Consider the following 12,210-nt stretch of genomic DNA (forward strand, 5'->3'; position numbering starts at 1 on the left):
CTTGATGTTTTAATGAAGTGACATTTCTGAAAATTGTTTTAAACCCTACTATCGTGTGGTGCCCGTTCACCGCTCGACCTCCATTCACCGCTCTCTTTTCACTTCAAAAGGTGTTTGCAAGTGAATTGCTAGTGAATTTGCTAGTGAAAATATAACTTCGGGACTTACTTTGTTACAGATATGAATGATAAGGTCTTTGTTTAGCAGCCATATTGAACTTGGCCGTAATCTTGGATCACCAAACGAACAAATTTTTTGAACGGGAATTTAAAATATCCATTGCATACTAGACTGTTTATTTTGGGATAAAGATAAGGGTGTTATTCTCTTCCAAGGTTAATTGGGGGATAATTAATAGTGTTATTTTCTCAAACTTTTTTCGTGTTCCTTATGGATCCTATAGGGGTACTGGGGTTTCGAAAAACAAATAGACAAATCACACTTGGCATCAGTGCGCAAACGAATGTAATTTATTTCGAATAGAACTTAAACTTTTATTCATGTGAAAAGCATAGCATAGCATATTTGATCGCCCGTGTGTGCTATATGTATCATATAACATGTGACACTAGCTATTGTATACGAGTTTCTTTGTCATTTACTAGATTTATGTACATAGACCACTCTGTTTCGAAACGATTCGAGGATTCCAGTGAATATAGGGTGTGAATATCCAGTGAATATATGAAGTGGTCTATGTACATTGGTGAGATGAAATCACCAATTTCGCAAAGAAACTGTTAATTTTATGTATTCCTATGTTCAACCACTTCATAACCTTCATATTAGAACATTTTGTTCGGAAGAATCTGTTGAACAGAATTTTACTCAGAGATTTTTCGAAAATTGCTTCTCCTGAAAAATTTGCTTGATGGCACATAGACCATTCTGTTCCGCAATGGCTCACATATGAACATACATTAACACATAATGCGTTTCTTGAAAAAACGCTATTTTAGGTTTGCTTCACCGGTGGCTTCAATACCGTTTGGCCTTAAAATTTCGTTGCTTGAAATACATTGGTTTTAGATGCTTTACATCAAATCTTGTCTTATTACATAATTTAGGTTGGTACAGGTTTGGAAGCATGATCCGTTGAATAGTTGGTTACTTTTTCGTGTGACAATCACGATGGGCTTTACATTTTCAAAGCATAACCTTGAAACTGAAAATCTCGCGTAGTCATTTCGAATCGAACACTTTCATTTTCAGTTGATTCCTTTCGGTTACTGTCATCGAATTACGATGAACATTTTCGCTGTCAAGCAGATTTGACTACGGGCTTTTCCCGTCTGTATCAATTGAAACTAGCACCGGATCACACATATAGATTCGACGCATTGAACTTTTTTGCCTAATCACGGAGGGACACACCAGGATCATTCCGGATTGCCCTGATGACCTTCGCTTGTAGTTTCAGGTCCTTTGTTCCACTTCTACGTTTGGTTTGTTTAGCGCGATCCACCATCAAAGTGTTCCAATAACGTTTGAGCACGGTATTCACAGTCGATTTCGGTAGTTTTTAAGCCTTGGCAATCATTCCTCTCGACCATGTTGGGTATTCAACATAGATGTGCACAACTTTTTCCTATAGTTTCTCGGTACGACAACTACAGATGCTGCAGTAAATAAAAGGAAACAGCCAAATACTAAGTGGAACAAACCTTAGCTTCATTCTGTGCCGAACACGCATTAGTATCGGACGTGTTTGGTGATCGCTCCGATAGAATATAAAACAAAAGACGTGTGAACAAGTGTTGGCATTGTTTGCCTGGTCGAGGGAAATAAATCCGGGCTCAAGGTCGCGCTTTTGTGCAACTTTTTCGCATCGTGACTGCAAGCTGGTGCGTAAGCCGATTTGGCTGCTGGCTGAATTGTGCTACAGCAGTGGACGAGACACAAAAGAGGAAAAAGAAGAAGCCATCAGTTGACAGTTGAGTTGTATCGCTGTGTGGAGTGATCTCACACCTGGCTCGCTGCTGGTGGCTGTTTGGTGCTGCTGTATTGGTGCTGCTGGCTGTAACGGCTGCAACTTCGAACGATCGGACAACCAACCTTACTGGAAGGGAGAAGTAAAAAGGTACGTGCTCTTGTCGGCGCTAGTGCGCTAGACTTAGCGGGATGGATGTAGATCACTCGCCTCCCGCGCCACCATCCCCGAACCCCTCTGACCCTGACCCTTCTGTTACCCCCTCCCCTGTTCATTCTTCAGCCCAGGGCAGCTATACTGTCTATTTTCGGCCAAAGGCGGGACCGAAATCGAAACAGTTGAACATCTTGCAGATTTCTAAAGACCTGACGAAGGAGTACAAGGGCGTGACCGAAATTTCCAAGGTCCGGCCTAACAAGCTCCGTGTCGTGGTCAGTAACCTGGAAGAGGCCAACGATATAGCTTCCTCTGAGCTCTTCACACGCGAGTATCGCGTTTACATACCCGCACGAGACGTGGAGATCGACGGTGTCATAACCGATTCGAGTCTGTCCGTCGAGTGTATATTGCAAAATGCCAAAGGGTGCTTTAAGAACAACACATGTCCCGATGTAAAGGTGCTCGACTGCAAGCAATTGCGGTCAGCATCGATCATCGGTGGCAAAACAGTATACACCCCGTCAGACTCGTTTCGAGTTACGTTCGCCGGGTCAGCGCTACCGAGCCACGTCTCGATCCACCGGGTTCGTCTCCCTGTGCGATTATATGTGCCTCGCGTCATGAACTGCCTGAATTGTAAGCAGTTAGGTCACACCGCCGCCTACTGCTGCAATAAGGCACGTTGTGGCAAGTGTGGGGAGAATCATGCGGATGATTCCTGCATTAAAAATGCTTAAAAATGCATTCACTGTGGGGAGAGTCAGCATGAGCTCTCGACATGTGCGGTGTACATGCAGCGCAGGGATAAAATAAAGAGGTCTCTCAAAGAGCGTTCGAAGCGTTCTCACGCTGAGATGCTGAAGAAGATCGTTACCACCTCTCCCATTACATCAAACCCTTTTGATCTGTTGTCCTCTGATGAAACCGATTCTGACGACTCACCAGCGGGAACATCTTACGCCAATCCTGGGGAGTCTAGAAAGAGGAAAAATATTTCTTCTCCTAAACTTCCCAGAAAAGGTCCTAAGATTTCTCAAAGTGAAATGAAAGTTACAAACAAACCAAACAGTGCTGCGGAAAAACCGAAGCAAACTCCTCCTGGGCTTGCAAATTTAAAGTCCCAGAAGGAGTTCCCAGCACTGCCAGGAACATCTAAAACCCCAGTTGATCCTTTTGCACTCCCAGTTGATGAAACAAACTCTGGATTAGTGAAATTTTCTGACATTGTGGACTGGATTTTTGAAACTTTCAATGTACCCGATCCAATTAAAATTTTTCTTACAGCATTCCTCCCAACAGTTAGATCATTTTTGAAGCAGTTGACTGCCCAATGGCCCCTCCTTGCAGCGATTGTATCCTTCGATGCCTAATTCAACTGCGCATATGAAGGATTCTATCTCTGTCTTACAGTGGAATTGTAGAAGTATTTTACCAAAAATTGATTCGTTTAAAGTTTTGATAAATAAAAACAAATGAGATGCATTTTCCCTTTGTGAAACTTGGCTTACTTCAAATATTGATCTCAACTTCCATGATTTTAATATTATTCGCCTTGATCGAGACACCCCATATGGAGGAGTACTTTTAGGGATTAAAAAGTGCTATTCTTTCTATCGTATTAACCTCCCCTCGATTCCAGGCATCGAAGTTGTCGCATGTCAAATGACAATACATGGTAAAGAGCTTTGTATTGCCTCAATATATATTCCTCCCAGAGCACAGGTTGGGCAACGGCTGCTCTTTGATTTAATAGAACTTCTTCTCTCGCCACGTTTGATTTTGGGAGACTTCAACTCTCATGGCGTGGCTTGGGGTTCCCCTTACAATGATAACCGCTCCTCTTTAATCTATAACCTTTGCGACGACTTCGACATGACTATTTTAAACAACGGTGAAATGACACGTATCCCGAAATCTCCAGCGCGCCCAAGCGCTTTGGATCTATCCTTATGTTCGACGTCGCTACGGTTGGATTGCACATGGAAGGTAATCCTCGATCCTCACGGTAGCGACCATTTGCCTATTCTAATTTCAATTACTAACGGGTCAACTCGCATGCGACCAATTGACATTCCGTATGACCTCACACGGAATGTCGATTGGAAGTTATACGAGGAAATGATTTCAAAAGCGGTCGAGTCGATTCAACATCATCCACCACTTGAAGAATACAACCTCCTCGCGGGCTTGATTCTCGACGCCGCGTTGCAAGCCCAAACGAAGAAATATCCCGGCGTATCGATCAAAGAACGGCCTCCCACTCCGTGGTGGGACCAAGAGTGCTCCGATGTCTACACGCAAAGATCCGACGCGTTTTTGGCCTTCCAGAAGGGAGGTATACCTGGCGACTATTTACGGTATTCGGAGCTTGATACCAAGCTTAAAAGTTTGGCTAAAGCAAAGAAACGCGGATATTGGCGTCGGTTCGTGAACGAGACGTCGAGGGAGACATCGATGAGCACTCTTTGGAACACAGCCCGAAGAATGCGGAATCGCGTAACGGTCAACGAAAGCGAGGAGTCTTCAAGTCGGTGGATATTTGATTTTGCCAGGAAAGTATGTCCGGACTCTGTTCCTAAGCAAAACATTGTTCGCGATGCGTCTCCGGGCCACGACGCGATAGAATCACCTTTTACGATGGCAGAATTTTCAGTTGCCCTCCTGTCCTGTAACAATAACGCGCCTGGGTTAGATAGAATCAAATTCAACTTGTTGAAGAATCTACCCGGCAATGCCAAGAGGCGCTTGTTGAACTTGTTCAATAAGCTCCTAGAGCAAAACATTGTACCGCAGGATTGGAGGCAAGTGAAGGTGATCGCCATCCAAAAACCAGGGAAACCAGCTTCTGATCACAACTCTTATAGGCCGATTGCAATGCTATCCTGTATCCGGAAATTGATGGAAAAAATGATACTCCGTCGTTTAGACCACTGGGTCGAATCAAATGGTCTACTATCAGAAACTCAATTTGGCTTCCGCCGTGCCAAAGGGACGAATGATTGTCTTGCGTTGCTTTCAACAGATATTCAGCTGGCGTATGCTCGCAAAGAACAAATGGCGTCTGCGTTCTTGGACATTAAGGGAGCTTTTGATTCCGTTTCTATTGACATTCTTTCGGGTAAACTTCACCGGCAAGGATTTTCTCCAATTTTAAACAATTTTTTGCACAATTTGTTGTCCGAAAAGCACATGCATTTTACGCATGGCGATTTGGCAAATTTTCGCATTAGCTACATGGGTCTTCCCCAGGGCTCATGTTTAAGCCCCCTTCTTTACAACTTTTATGTAAATGACATCGACGAATGTCTGGCAAATCCATGCACGATAAGACAACTTGCAGACGACAGTGTAATCTCTGTTACAGGTGCCAAAGCTGCCGATTTGCAAGGACCATTGCAAGATACCTTGGACAATTTGTCTGCTTGAGCTTTACAGCTAGGTATCGAATTCTCTCCGGAGAAGACTGAGATAGTAGTTTTTTCTAGGAAGCATGAACCTGCTCAGCTTCAAACACAATTAATGGGTAAAACGATTTCTCAGGTTTTGGTACCCAAATATCTTGGTGTCTGGTTCGACTCTAAAGGCACCTGGGGTTGTCACGTGAGGTATCTGATGAAAATATGTCAACAAAGAGTGAATTTTCTTCGTACAATAACCGGACAATGGTGGGGAGCCCATCCAGGAGACCTTATAAGGCTTTACCAAACAACGATATTGTCTGTTATTGAATACGGGTGTTTCTGCTTCCGCTCCGCAGCAAACACACATTTGATCAAACTGGAGCGAATACAATATCGTTGTTTGCGTATCGCCTTGGGTTGCATGCAGTCGACCCATACGATGAGTTTGGAGGTCTTAGCTGGAGTACTACCATTGAAAAACCGCTTCTGGAGCCTGTCTTCTCGTATTCTTATCAAATGTGAGGTCTTGAACCGTCCCGTGATTGAAAATTTTGAAAGGTTAATCGAACTTAATTCTCAAACCCGTTTTATGACATTGTATTTCAATCACATGTCCCAAAATATTAACCCTTCTTCGAATATTCCAAATCGTGTCGACTTATCAAATACTTCTGATTCTACTGTGTTTTTTGATACATCCATGATAGAAGAAACTCGTGGAATCCCGGATCATTTACGCGTGCAGCAGATCCCCAAAATTTTTTCCAATAAATATCGAAACATCAACTGCAACAATATGTTCTACACTGACGGATCACTTCTTGATGGGTCCACTGGCTTCGGTATTTTCAATAACAATTTAACCGTCTCCCATAAGCTCGATAATCCTGCTTCTGTTTACGTCGCAGAATTAGCTGCAATTCAGTACACCCTAGGGATTATCGAAAAAATGCCCACGGACCATTATTTCATCTTTACGGACAGTCTCAGTTCCATTGAGGCTCTCCGATCGATGAAAGATGTTAAGCACTCTCCGTATTCCCTGGGGAAAATACGGGAACATCTGAGTGCTTTATCCGAAAAATCGTTTCAGATTACCTTAGCGTGGGTCCCTTCTCACTGCTCGATACCGGGCAATGAGAAAGCGGACTCATTGGCTAAGGTGGGCGCAACAAACGGTGATATTTATGAAAGACCAATTGCTTTTAATGAATTTTTCGCACTTGTACGTCAGAATACGATCATCAGTTGGCAAAATGCTTGGACCAGAGGGGAATTGGGAAGGTGGTTACATTCCATAATCCCCAAAGTATCGACGAACCCGTGGTTCAAGGGGTTGGAAGTAAGTCGGGATTTCATTTGCGTGATGTCCCGGCTTATGTCCAATCACTATAGATTTGACGCGCATCTCCGTCGTGTTGGGCTCGGGGAAAGTGGTATCTGTGCCTGTGGTGAAGGAGCATGTGGTTTGGTCATGCCCTGCACACCGTGACGCCAGGTCTAAATTAATAGCTTCCCTGCAGGCCGAAAGTAGGCAGCCGGCTGTTCCTGTTCGTGATGTCTTGGCGAGCCGTGACCTATCCTACATGTCCCTTATATACGTTTTCCTGAAATCCATCCACGCCCCAGTTTAATCCTATTCCCTTCCGCCTACATCCAACCAAACGACAAGAACACGTTAAGACCTCGGATCCGGAAACAGCAACTAGACCCGCACGATACTCTCAGGCCCCGAGGGAGACAACCCAATATGCCAGTCCGTAATATCTTGGCCCAGCAGCGGAACATATTCAATATGCTACTTACCTATGGCGATGGAAAACCATCAAACAACAAATCAGTGCTTTAAATGCAAAACATTCTAGCTTTAAGTTAGATTTAGTTTCAGCTCGTAGTCGGCAGCGAGGATAAAAAATTTGCTTTTAGTTATTAAGATACTTTAGAAAGTAAGGTACCAGATATAATTGGCGCCGTTAAACATTGAATTGTATTTGTGCCGTGTCAAATAAATTATAGATGAAGAAAAAAAAAACCTTAGCTTCAAATGCCGCAAGTCGCAGTTAGAATGCAATGCTTTTCAATTGAAAGCGATGGGTCAACGCCTATAACCTGGTAATCATCAATTGAAATAACTTTGTCAGGCTCTGGTGATTATTCTAACAACCTACTTATTCATTGATGCAATATGTTAATTTTCAACCAATTCGTTTCGAAAGATAGAACTCAAATCGTCGGCACTCAATCAAGATTTACATAATTCTGAAAGACATTCGGAAACGCAATGAGCACTGAATTCTTTTTTTACGCGCGCTTTCCAGAAAAAATGATTTAAACATTTTTTGCATTCGTATGGGACTTACCCTTTCCCCTTTCCAAAGTGTCAAACCATCATAGAAATATTTCTTGTTTGATTAGTTCTCGAGTTGTGGAGACATTGGTGTTTCATCTGTATGGTAGCCCTCCCTTCCTGAACAGAGGGGCAGCGTTGCAAATCGAGCGAGAAGCAAAACCTTTTTTCTCCTTTTTGCTTGAGAACGAGACATATGCTACGCTTCTGAAATCTTTTGCACACACGCTTTGGAGATACTCTCGTTCTTCATGCATTCCCCTGAGCAGCAGCAAGCACGCACCGCACTCGATTAAAATTGCTCGACTAGAAGGAGTGATTGAAAAACTGTGCTCGAAAACGAAAATGCTTTCTTCCCGGTTTTGCTCCATGCACCGACAGCCGACAGTGGGGCAACGTGTAGGGTATCGGACTGCTTCGGTAAATTTTTACAGCAATCTAATGCAAAACCAGCCGAAGCGAACCGCTGCCAAAGTAGTCCGATACCATATCATTTTTTGGCGCGAGTTGGGGAGTAGGTACATACGAGGAAAGTAGACGGGAGTATGTGCATATGATCTCGGGAGTAAATGCGAGCAAGAAAGAAACCGAAAAAAAAGAAATAGCTTGAATGAAGAATTCTCTACTGCGTGAAAGTGGCAGCACCGAGAACCTCACATGAGGTGTTGCTTGCTGCTTACGAACGAGACTAACAACACTGCAGAGGGGTATCAAACCAACATGAAAAAATTTCTTACTCTCAAAAACCTGCCAAATTTGGCGCCTTTTGCTTGATTAGCTTTACGAGTTGTGCAGATATTTGAATTTCATCTGTATGGTATGGTAGGTTTCATCTCGCTTTTAGAAGAGTCGGTGTTGCACTACCTTGAAAAAAATTTTTTTTGCAGAGAGCAGGTTGCAGCGGGGGGCTCTTTCGTCGAGGCCTGCTTCTGTTCCTGTTCCTGTTGACGAGGGTAACCAATGTTAGTCAGATAGACACTGTTCACGTTTGAGTATGAACCAATCAGCAAATGAATTGAAATATGAAGTGAAAAAGAATTGAAAAGATTGATTGACGCACCTTGTGACAGCTAGTCTTTTTAGTACATCTTTACCTTGCGATGCGTGTTGTAATTCTTGTAGTTGTCGTCTTGTTGGTTTGTTGTAGAGTACTGTTGGTTCTGAAATATGTTTGTTGTTAAGCGTTGTTAAGAGTTTGGACTAAGCGGGCATCCTTGTTTTACTCCTTTCAATTTCTCGATTGATTGAGTGCGCTGGGCAAATCACTGCACCGAAGTGGTTTCTTTTAAACAGGCTTCTATAATGCGATTTATAAGTGCCTTCGAGACACCCATCTCGGTCAGAATGGTTGCTGCTTTCGAAACGTCTAGCTTACCAAAAGCCTGTTTCAGGTCTAGGGAGACAATAACCGTTTGCTGTCCTTTTCTCCATATCTTATCCAAAATGCGACGAAGCACAGCACAGATATCTGTTGGAAACAGTTTCTGTCCATTCTTTGGAAACCTGGTTATTTCTGAAGACTTCGACCGTTAGATCTGTGAGCTTTTGGAGCAGCTCTTTTGATCCATATTTGAAGACTTCGTTGCGCAACATATCCTGGCCTGGATTCCTGCTTCACGGCCATCATCTTCGTATACCGGTTTGGTGCTGTTTTTGGCGTTAGGGGCTGCTATTTCTTTTAGTTTTTGGTCCCACAATTGTATGTTGATCTCTTGTTCTTTGATTCATTACTTCTCTTGAGCTGTTTTATGAACCTGAACGTTTTGGTCATTTTGGCCAGGGGGTTCTCCTCTTCGATTTCTAACAAGAGTTAATTTACTTTCTCCGAGAAGTGAGCTTCATACGCTCCCTTTATTTATTTTGGCTTGTCTGTTGTCTGGCAGTTTTGTTTAGGATGGGTTTTTTCTGTCTGACAAACGTCTTAACGTTTGAATGCTTCCACTCTTCGCAGGGTGGGCGGTGACACTTGTTTTACAAGCGTTCTTTTTGCTGATGAGATGACGGTTGATTCTATTTTGTGCCATGCATTTTGTATATCAGGAGTCTGCAAGGGTGGCTCTTCATCTGTCAGTTTAGCGTTCACTCTTTCTTGGAACCGTTTCCTGGTCTCCTCAACTTTCAGGGCTCTTACATTGAATCTCGGTTTTTACGGAGGGTTTTCTAACTCAATCCAAGTTTTCCAAACCACTTATGAGTTCTGAATGGAAAGATGCTCTGATATTGGGAAGAGCATGTTTGCCATTAGTGGTCTTGCTGGGATTCGATTTTTCCGTTTGTCCAGGTTCTTACTGACGGAGAGAGGCTGAACGACAGATAGTTAGAATTCACGCATCAGGTATTTCAACGCCCATCCATTTGGATTGCATTGATCATGTAGCAGATTGTTCCCAATTAGTAATATATCGTCGTCGGCCAGGTCGTTTTTTCCAATTCTTGCATTCAGATCGCCCATTATGATTATGCGTTACCGAGTAGATTCGCAAAGCTTGAGCAAGTATGTTCTCAGAGTACTGAATTCTTAAGAACCGCAGGTGGTGACTCATGTGCCCGGTCTATGCCGAGTCCTGTGTATTCATGCCAAGTCGATGAACCAAACGACTCGTTCCGTTGATTCTGTAGTTCCCCGGCCCGACCGCATCCCGCACGACACTTCATAGAGACAGGTCACAGGAGTTCTTGACAGAGGGTCACCGCTGCCGAGCAAATTGACTTGTCCAGAGAATGGATATTTTAGGTTATAATTTAGATTATGTAGCGATGATGCTGCTTGAAAAAGTGTCGAAGTAGCATATGTTGCCCTCGTTTTAACAGTGTGACCATTAATATCTATGATTTTATTTCGAATACTCGTCAGTGGCGTCCTACTGCCATCGCTTACTCACACTTGACATCTACCTTGACAAAGTTGGCAGAACGCCCCCAGATCAAAATCAAAGGTAAGGGACTACTATAAAATAAATTCTTGTCCCCAAAAACTTCCGCCTACCAAGTTTAGTTTCATTTGCTTGATTAGTTTTTGAAGTTGTGCAGAAGGAGTCTCGAATTATCTTAATCACCTTTCTCGGACCCAAAAATCCCTGTACACAAATTTTCACGCCGATCGTTTTAGTAATTTCCAAGTTTATTTGGACAGATAGACAGACAGAACTGAATTGTTATATGTTTGTATTTGTATTTGTGCATAAAACTCATCTGTCACTTAGTCTTAATGAATTGAAACCTAATTTACAACAAATTCGATCTTAATAGCCTATTTTTAAATCTATGGCTGGGTTCGTTGAATACGAATAAGTTTTGTACTATTGAAAAGACACGAATGCACGCGGTGACTGGTTCGTTATAACCAAAAGATGTTCGATGGAACCTAGGCACAAGCAACGCATCGTTGCGCAACGTTCTCTGCGATGCTCGCAAATTTAGAATCGAAAGCAACCAAGGCGAGTCGATTTCTCCGTTAAGAAGCTTTCCAATTGTTTGTTGAATTGTTCGTCGTCGTTGCAGTGTGTCCAAACCCAGGAGTCGACATCGGTTAGGATACGGTGGAAGTTCTGATGGATTGCGCCATGGTAAATTTTTTAGGACCAGTCTAAGAAAACGTTTCTGGATGCGCTCAATTCTTAAACTCCACGATGTTTGATATGAGCACCATACTACAGCAGCAGTTTCCAGAAGAGGACGAACTAGCGCACAGTATAAAGCCTTGAAACAGTGGGGATCAGAAAAGTCTTTAGTTATTTTCGAGATGAATCCCAGTTGACGACTCGCTTTAGAAATAATCGCCGAACGATGAAGGTCAAACGACATTTTTGTATCCAACAAGATGCCAAGGTCATTCACCTGATCTACTCTCCTGAGTGTTACGCCATCAATTACATACGCAAAAGTAATAGGCTTGGGGATGCGATGAAACGTAATTACTACACATTTGTCAATACTAAGACACAGCTTATTCCTATGACACCAATTGGCAAAAATATCAAGTAATGATTGCAGACGTTCACAATCCTCAACTGTACGCACAACGAAATAAAGTTTTAGGTCGTCCGCATAAACTAGTTTGCAGTTATTCTGTAGTAAAAGGGCGGCATCATTAAAAAATAATATGAAGAGCAGTGGACCCAGGTTGCTCCCCTGAGGGATTCCTGACGCGTTAGAAAAACGTTTCGAAGTGCAGGAATCAATTTTAACTTGCAGTACTCTATCCAAAAGGTACGATTTGAACCACGAAGCTAGTTTACTTGAAGCTCCAAGTCGGGAGAGTTTGCAGAGCAGTATTCGGTGGTCATTTTTGTCAAAAGCGGCTTTCAAGTCCGTATATATGACATCCATCTGAGCCTTCTGTTCCAGACTCGCAATACAGGTAGAAGTAAATT

This window comes from Wyeomyia smithii, chromosome 3 (assembly GCF_029784165.1).
Source record: "Wyeomyia smithii strain HCP4-BCI-WySm-NY-G18 chromosome 3, ASM2978416v1, whole genome shotgun sequence".
Classification (NCBI taxonomy): Eukaryota; Metazoa; Arthropoda; class Insecta; order Diptera; family Culicidae; genus Wyeomyia; species Wyeomyia smithii.